Below are 8,690 nucleotides of genomic sequence, written 5' to 3' on the forward strand. Positions count from 1 at the left end.
ATGGTCATTGTATCAGGACAGATGAAAACACACGAACAATTAGAGAAAGTAAATACAGCATATAACAGGCAGAATAGTGGTAATGAAGTTACAGGGGAAGACATATTTCTGTGGAATATCCCTTTGGAAAGGTCATGGGATTGGTAGAGGTCTCTTGTGAGCGAGGACAAAGCAATGTTGCACCCACCTCTGAAAGAAGCCAAAGGAGCAACCCAGGGAACCCCAGGCTGTACAAGCTCACTTTGGTGAGGAGTAAGCCATCAATATCTCTTGGGTGGTATTTCTGGGACCTTTAAAGAGAAGAATGTGCCCAAAAGCAGTCAGCATGGACTTTCAAAGGGTAAAGCATGCCTCACCAAGCTGACTGCCTTCATGATGAAGTAACTGCATTTGTGCCTGAGGGGACAAGAGTGGATGTTGGTCACCTCAACTTCAGCAAGATTTGTGACGTGTTCTCCCTCACTATTCTTGTACCCTAGTTAGGACATTACATTCTGGAAGGGTAGACAAACAGATGGGTGAAACACCAGTTGGATGATCGGGCTGAGAGAGCAGTGGTGAAGGGGTCATGCCGTACCTGAAGGCCAGTGGGACATACTGGGGCATCATGGGGCAGCACAGGGAACACTTCTGGGCCCTGTGCAGTCTGACAGCTGTATCCATGACCCAGAGGAGGCAACTCTCACCATGTTCAGCAAGAACAAATGCTGGATTCTGCACCTCGGATGAAATAAGGCCGGGCACAAGTATAGACTGGGAGAGGAGTGGCTGGAGAGCAGCCCTGCAGAGAGGGATCTGGGGGTGCTGGCTGGCAGGGGGCTCAACAGGAGTCAGCAGTGTGCCCTGGCAGCCAAGAGGGCAAACTGCACCCTGGGGTGCAGTATAATGAGGGGCTCAAAAGAGGGGATGTTGTGGTCACCCTCCCTCTCACAGTGGGATGGGGGAAAGAATCAGAAAAAAAACGTAAAACCCGTGGGTTGAGATAAAGACAGTTTAATATGACCGCAGAGGAAGGGGAAATACTAATACTAATACTAATACTAATACTAATACTAATAAAAAAAAGAATATACCAAACAAGTGATGCACAATCACCACCTGCTGACCGATGCCCAGACCGTCCCCGAGCATCGATCGCTGCCCCCCGGCAAACTCTCTCCAGTACATATACTGAGCATAATGTCATACGGTATGGAATATCCCTTTGGCCAGTTTGGGTCAGCTGTCCTGGCTGTGCTCCCTCCCAACTTCTTGTGCACCTGGCAGAGCATGGGAAGCTGTAAAATCCTTGACTAGGATAAAGACTGCTTAGCAACAAGTAAACCTTCAGTGTGTTATCAACATTATTCTCATCCTAAATCCAAAACACAGCACTATACCAAGTACTAGGAAGAAAATTAATTCTATCCCAGATGAAACCAGGACAGAGGATTATCCCGCTGTATTTAGCAGTGGTGCAGACTCACTTGGAGTACTGTGTGCAGTTCTGGGCCCCACAACTGAAGAAGGATGTAAGGTACTTGAATGCCTCCAGAGGATGGCACCAAAGCTGGTGAAAGGGCTGGAAGAAATGTCCTTTGAGGAGCTCCTGAGGGCACTGAGCTTGTCCAGTTTGGAGAAAAGGTGGTGGAGGGCTGACCTCATTGCCCTCTACAGCTTCCTGAGGAGGGGAAGAGAGACGTGTTGATCTCTTCTCTCTTGGATCCAGGGACAGGACGTGGGGAAATGGTTCAAAGCTGCACCGGGGGAGGTTTAGACTGGACATTAGGAACCATTGCTTTACCAAGAGGGTGGTCAAACACTGGAACAGACTTCCTAGAGAGGTGGTCGATGCCCCATGCGTGTCAGTGTTTAAGAGGCATTTGGACAATGCCCTTAATAACATGATTTATCTTTTGGTCAGACCTGAAGTGGCCAGGGATTTGGACAAGATGATCCTTGTAGGTCCCTTCCAAATGAACTATTCTATTCTATGCTATTCTGTTCTGTTCTATTCTGTTCTGTTCTCTATATATACCCATACAGGGTGGATCCCTCCAGCAGCTGGGCTCAGACGCTCAGTCTCCTCAGTAGCTGCCTGGGATACCAGCCTCCCCAGGTGCACACACCTGGACATATGAGCCCCCTGAGGCTGCAGCCCCATTCCAGATGCTGCTACAGACCACCCCAGTCACACACACACACACACACACACACAAACTCTTAAGTCCAGTCACTCTGGTCTCTCAATTGCTGGCACTAATGACATACGGGCTGTCTGACCCCCTGGTCCTTCTCCAGTTGCTGCACTCATCCCCCTGTGCTCACATGTTGACGCAGAGGAGAGATTCCCACACACAGGAATGAGGTAGAAATTAAGTTTAATGAGAAAAACAGGACAGACCGCACTGGTCGGGGTCCTCCCCTACACTTCCCATAATAAATCCTGTGCAATCCAAAAATGCTCTTCCCCTGCATCCCATAACCTGTCCTATGCCCCTAGGCAACAATTCCCTTAGTCCAAATGGTGATCCAGAGAGCTGCTCGCAGTGACTCCTCTTGGTGGGTTTCACACCTGGACAACGGGGCTGACGGCTCTCCCAGGGCAGCCCTGGAAGGAGCTGGGACAAGATGTTCCTTCCTCAGGAGCCTGTCATTTGGGTTCCCACCTGCCACGGTGCCTCTGTGCTCTTCTCGCTTTGTGGAGATGGGCTCTTGATGAGCTGGTGGCTCTCCTGTGACAGGTCTGGGAGCAGCTGGGGCAGGGTATTGACTGAGTTACTCCTCCTGCCATCGGTAGTGCCTTCTTTGTGTGTCCAGATGAGCTTCTTCTCACTTAACCTAACACAACCCAACAAGAACATGCATCTCCTGAGGCAGCTGTATTTGCAGGTTACATACCTATGCACTGGTATTATTTAGCATATTTAACGTAGCAGCTCATTGGAATTGCTGTCCAGAAATGCATCAGGATTAGGGGAAAAGCTGTGTTGTTGCATGGGCAATGGCTTCGTTCAGGGCCAGTAGCACAGTCTTGTTTCTAAGACTGGAGATGAATGGATTTAAGACTGGGTACAGGACAGTGTTCAGCAAAGCCACAGTTCTGTTTGTGTCCAAGGAAACATCTCTGGAAGGACGCACATAGAGAGCAATGCAGCTCCCATATGCAATGGCCAAGGTGGTGAGTTGGGAAGAACATGTAGTAAAAGCTTTTTTCCTCCCAGCGGCTGCTGGCAGGTGCAGAATACAGAAAAGGATGCCCATGTAAAATGCCAGAGTTAAACATAAGGAACCTGGTAGGATAAACGATAATAAAACAGAGTCTGTTTTCCAAAGCAGGCTGGGGTCAGAGTAGGACAATTTGAACAAGGGGGAGTTGTCACAAAAAAAAATGGTGGATCTTGTTCGAGCCACAGAAAGTCAGCTTGTAGAGGAGGACCAGACGGTAACTCAAGACTGTGATGCCTATGACCCAAGCAGCAACAACCAGGTGGATGCAGAGCTGAGGCTTCATGATGGCAGCATAACGCAAAGGCTAGCAGATGGCAACGTAGCGGTCAAAGGACATGACAACAAGTAGAACCATCTCTGTACAGCCCAGGGCAAAATGGAAACAGGACTGGGCAAAGCAGCTGCTTAGTGAGATCGTTCTCCTACCAGAACTCAGGATCACAAACAATTTGATGCTTGTGGAGGATGTGAACCAGATTTCCAGGAAGGCCAGATTGCTGATGAAAAAGTACATGGGGGTTTGCAGGCGGTGATCTACACACACGAGGAAAATGATGGTTGCATTCCCCATCACTGTTGTCAGGTATATGAGCAGAAGGAGCAGAGAGAGAAATAGCTGCAGGCTTTGATCAAGCCCTGAGAAACCCTCTAGGATGAACTCAGTAACTGCAGTTTCATTTTCTGCTCCCATGCTGAATTTCAGTTCATCCTGCCGAGACAGGAAGATGGCAAAACCCAAGTGTGATTATTTCACCGTCTGGATGAAAGGAATCCTTCCTTCTCTGCTTCTTTCCTTTCTTGCAGTCTTCCTCCTATATAGCACAGAGAGAGAGAGAGTCCTTCAAGCCTTTCTCACCCCCTGATTTTTCTGGTTTACATTTCAGTTTGAGTCGGAGAATTTGTTGTCGTCTTTCTACCTTTCTACCTTTCTCAAACTCTCCCAAAGGATTCTTTCTCCAGAACAGAAGATTTTAAAGAGGCTGCGAGCTATTTCACCCCATTCCTGGCAAATTCCACGTTCACTCAGACCTATTGCAAACATCTGTCACACCTATGTGCCAAACTCATCTCTTCTATTGCACAAATGCTAAACCATCAAATCAAATCAAATGTGTATGTTGAAAGCTATTCTTTCTACTTTTCAGAGGTACTCGCCTTTTTGCACTAGGAATCCCTGAGAGTCTCTTGTTTTCAAAATAAGAAAAATCCAGCATCTCTTTTGTAATCTCCTGCTTCCTTCCACACCTTCCAGCCACAGAGATATCTTAATCTCCAGCATGAGACTGACAAACATGTCAGGGGGAATGACCAGAGTGAACCAAATATCCAAGAAGGACAAGGTGCTGCGCAAGGGATGCCTGGGGGTGTGGCACTAGTGGTGGAGCCAAAGGATGGCAACGGTGACTGCATTCCCCATGACAGCGAGCAGAGAAATCACCAGCAGCAGTGTGAAAAGGAGGGTTTTTAACTTGTGAAGGACTGAAAAGGCCTTCAAGAAAAATATTCTTGCTCTGGTATGGTTGTGAGGATCCATTTTGGTACCCGGTCAGTTGAAGGTGTGGCAAGGGTAACCAATATCGTGCTTGGTGAAATTCATCTTGTTAGCTTTGTCAACATTCCCTTCCCTTTTCTTAGGTTTCCTCCTCCTTCTTTCGTGGGCCTCAGAGCAGATGTGTAATTTCTCCAGTGTGGCAATCTGCTATACTTCCACTATCCTGCTCAGGCTGCTGGCCAGCTTCCTAACCAGGGACAGATCCGTTTCTTCTCAAGGCTGCATGACACAATTCTTTTTCTTTGCCTGTTGTGCAGGTACCGAGTGTCATCTGCTGGCCACCACGTCCTAGGATCAGTACTTGGCCATATGCCACCCCCTGCTCTATGCCAGCCTCATGAAGCAGAAGCTCTGTCTCCAGCTGGCGGCTGGGTCTTGGCTAGCAGGATTACTCATGTCTACCGTAGTCACTGGGCTACTTTCCAACTTACACTTCTGTGGTCCCAATGCAATTGATCACTTCTTCTGTGATTTTGCCCCATTGCTGGAGCTCGCCTGCAGTGACACCACGGTGCTTAGACTGGTTACTTTCATCATCTGCTTTCTGGATGTGGTCTTCCCCTTTGTGTTCACCTTGGTATCCTATATCTGCATCATAGCTGCGATCCTGAGGATCCCAGCCACCACGGGGAGGCAGAAGGCCTTCTCCACCTGCTCCTCTCACCTCAGCGTGGTCACTGTTTTCTATGGTACCCTCATCGTTGTCTATATGATACCCAGAACAGCCTCACTGAGGCAGCTCAATACAGTGCCATCCTTTTTCTACTCCATCCTCACGCCCATGGCCAATCCACTCCTCTACAGCCTGCGGAACAGGCAAGTCAAGGGGGCTCTAGGAAATGCCCTCAGAAAGACTGTGGCCTGCATCGAGAGCTCCTACCAGTTGTGACCCACCAGGAATAAACAGGTTGTGGTTGTGTCAAGTGTGGACAACTGACAAGTGCATATTTTGTGTACCAGGTATATCTTTAGAAGTGCAGAATCTGGGGACTGTTTGGGGAATGAGAAGTGGGAAAATTTGTGTCTTAAAGACATACAGGTCTGGTGTTGAAGAGTGTAAAAAACTTCCCTGGCTTTCCTCTGTCTTTAAAGTAACCACAATTGTGATCCTGCAAGTGGGAGCTGTTGAAATGCCACACCTGCCCAGGAGTGGCAGAAAACTTACTCTAAACATGCTGTTTTCTCTTCCGTTACCCAGACAAGCTGAGGGTGGGGTTCCTGCGTGTCTGGGATTCCTCAGGACATCTTCATATTGACAGTGAGAAGGGGGGGAGTTGAATCAAGCTCTTCCACAGGACATGTCTAAATCTGAGTAGATGAATCCCATCCTTCCTGTTCTCTGGGCTGTCTAGCAGAGGAGAACTGTGAAAGCTAGTCTGATAGGGCCAGCCCCGCTGGAAAAAAAAAAAAAAAGTAGATTGTTCTCCAGAAGAAGGGTGCCTGAGCTGGGTCTCACCTTCCCAAATTTTTTAATACAGTAATCATTACTTCCCACTTCTTTCCTTCTCCTAATCTGACCCCCCTCCAGCCCCCCTCCCCCAATGTAATTACGTATTTGTTTCCCACTGGCTGACTTCAATATTTCAACCTGAGTCCTCCTATTTTCTTCTTTCTTGCAAAAGAGAGTGAGGTCATGCTCATGGGGCATGCCTGAGCACATCCACCCCCAGCAGCGGGCTTTCCCCATTTCCTAGGCTGAGGCATGCGCACAAGATGGAAATGTCTCCATCACCCCTGATTTGTGCAAGAGCCTTCAGCCCTGACATACTCCCACAACACACTTATTCCTCTTCCACCCACAGACACAAATCCCTTCCCACTTCCAGGCTCAAATCATGGTTGCAAGAATTTGATGCACTTCAGAGGAGGCCTTGAGATTCCTGGAACTTCTTGGTGCTTATGGCAATGTTCCTGGCTCCCTCCAGATTTGATGGACTTCCTGTCTATAACAAGGGCTTTCTGACAAGCTTTTATGAAATGTTTGGTTTTCTGTCATTCCTGTGTGTGGAAAGAGTGGACACAGAAAAGAAAGAAATATCCACCAAAACGGATGCTGAGTGAAGTGCCAGTAAGAACCAGGTGAGGCACCCCCCTGGCTGTGCCTTCCTGGCAAGAAGTCTGTCCTGAGAAGGGGATCCAGCCTCTGCCACTCTGGAGTGGGGAATCAGCAGTGTCCATGCCACCTGGCAGAGACTGTCTGTCCAAGCACAGTTACTGTCTTCTCAGCTTTGAGCGCGAGCTTGAAAATGCTTGGCTGCAGGGGTAGTGCCTGCGGGATTATCACTGCTCCAAAAGAGCAGTCCTTCCAGGTCTTTCTTGAGCAAGAACAGGAGAGTCATGGCTGAGGACGGGCTTTGGGGCCATGTGTGCAGAGCACAATAGATGAGCAGCCCATCCCCTTAACTCCACTCAACCACTCCAGAAGGTCACAGTGACTGTGCTCTGGTTTTGATTCCCCTAAACCCTCTCTGCTAGGCAGGGGCTCAGCAGGGAAAAATCTATGGCACTGGGCAACACAATTGCCCCAGCTGTACCAGCGTGAGGACACCATCCCTGCGTGTGGTCAAACCATCAGCCTTTGGGTTAACAGCTGAGCACGCTCACCCACCCTGCCACAGGGACCCCAGCCAGGGCTGTCCCTGGGCACTGCTTTGCTGTCAGGACAGACATCAGTGCTGAAGGAATGGGAAGGTCCCTGAGCCCAGTGCCCATCCCCAGCCCCATGGAGATGGAAGCCTGCTGTTCACCTCACCTGCAGGGCTGCTGGGGAACAGAGGGGTGCAGGGGGAGGCCCGGTGCCTGGAGGAGGGGGTATAAGATTTCTGCCTCCATGTGCCCTCCACGGCATGCCCTAGGATGCCATTGGATCCTGGGGGCACATCAGTCCAGGGAGGGCATTTCCCTCACCCTGTTGCACTGCTGCTGCTGCAGAGTTGGGGACAGATGTGGCACAGATGGTTGTTGCCCTGGGTGGCAGAGGAGGCTCAGGGGAAAGGATTTTCTCCTCTCCATTGACCCATCCTGGAGTGGGCCAGAGTGTGGGAGCAGCACCTGCAGCAAGAGCCTCCTTCTGCCCCATTGCCCTGCAGAGACCTTGAAGGGGCAGTGCTCTGCAGTGCAGCCCTGTGCCAGGATCAGGCCCCAGCAGAGAGGCAGTCCCAACTTCCCCCATCTCAGAAGGATTCCAGTGCTGTTTTCTGCAGAGGGTCCCTGGGCACCCAGGGGAATACAGGACTTGTCATAGGCACATCACGGGAGGAGAGTGCCTCTCCTGCTGGCAGGTGTCAAGGGGATGTAGCTCAGTGGCAGAGCACCTGCTTCGCATGTGGGAGGTCCTGGGTTCAATCCCCAGCATCTCCAGGGGTACTTTTGCCCTGACTCCCCAGCCTCAGGCAGGTGCAGGCTGGAGCTCGGGCACTGGTCCTCTCCAGGTCCTGTGGGCCTGCCCTACCCACTCAGGGCTTGCCTGTGAGGTGAGGAGGGCTGTGTGTGCTGCCTCTGCTGAGCCCCCTCTTGGAGGAGAAGCAGGCAGCTGTGCTGGACCTGAGCTCAGGTCACTGCCCTGCACCACAGACCCACCCCACCGCCCAGGGACAATGCTTGGCAGCAGAGTGTGGGGAGACCTCAGGGAGGGGAGAGGTGTCAGCAGCACACTAGGAATCATTTCTGGCTGCACTGAGAGATGTGGTGTGAGGGTGCTGGTCCAGCCCTTTGGGACCAGGGCCACACTGCCCTGGTGGCTTTCCAGGGATAAGGGTCTGACATTGTCCTGTCTCCAGCTGGAGATCCCATACCGCATAGGGAAGCACTCCTCTGTGCCAGCAGGTAGGGCTGTCTGAGTTGGACGAGCCTGGGCAGGGCTGTGGGACTCCCAGCTGGAGGAATGACATTTCTTATCCTGACCCTGTCTCCAGGTCCTTCTCCTTCC

At 50.6% G+C, this 8,690-nt stretch overlaps 1 pseudogene across 1 annotated transcript; it reads right to left on the reverse strand.

Annotated features, from left to right (window-relative positions):
- Window positions 1–2,952: 2,952 nt before the first annotated feature.
- LOC309604155 (olfactory receptor 6E1-like) lies at window positions 2,953–3,901 on the reverse strand (annotated as a pseudogene). Its single transcript has one exon. The product of its transcript is annotated as an olfactory receptor 6E1-like (transcript).
- Window positions 3,902–8,690: the final 4,789 nt, after the last annotated feature.

Source organism: Platalea leucorodia (assembly GCF_965183815.1).
Source record: "Platalea leucorodia genome assembly, contig: HAP1_HAP1_SCAFFOLD_402, whole genome shotgun sequence".
Lineage (NCBI taxonomy): Eukaryota > Metazoa > Chordata > Aves > Pelecaniformes > Threskiornithidae > Platalea > Platalea leucorodia.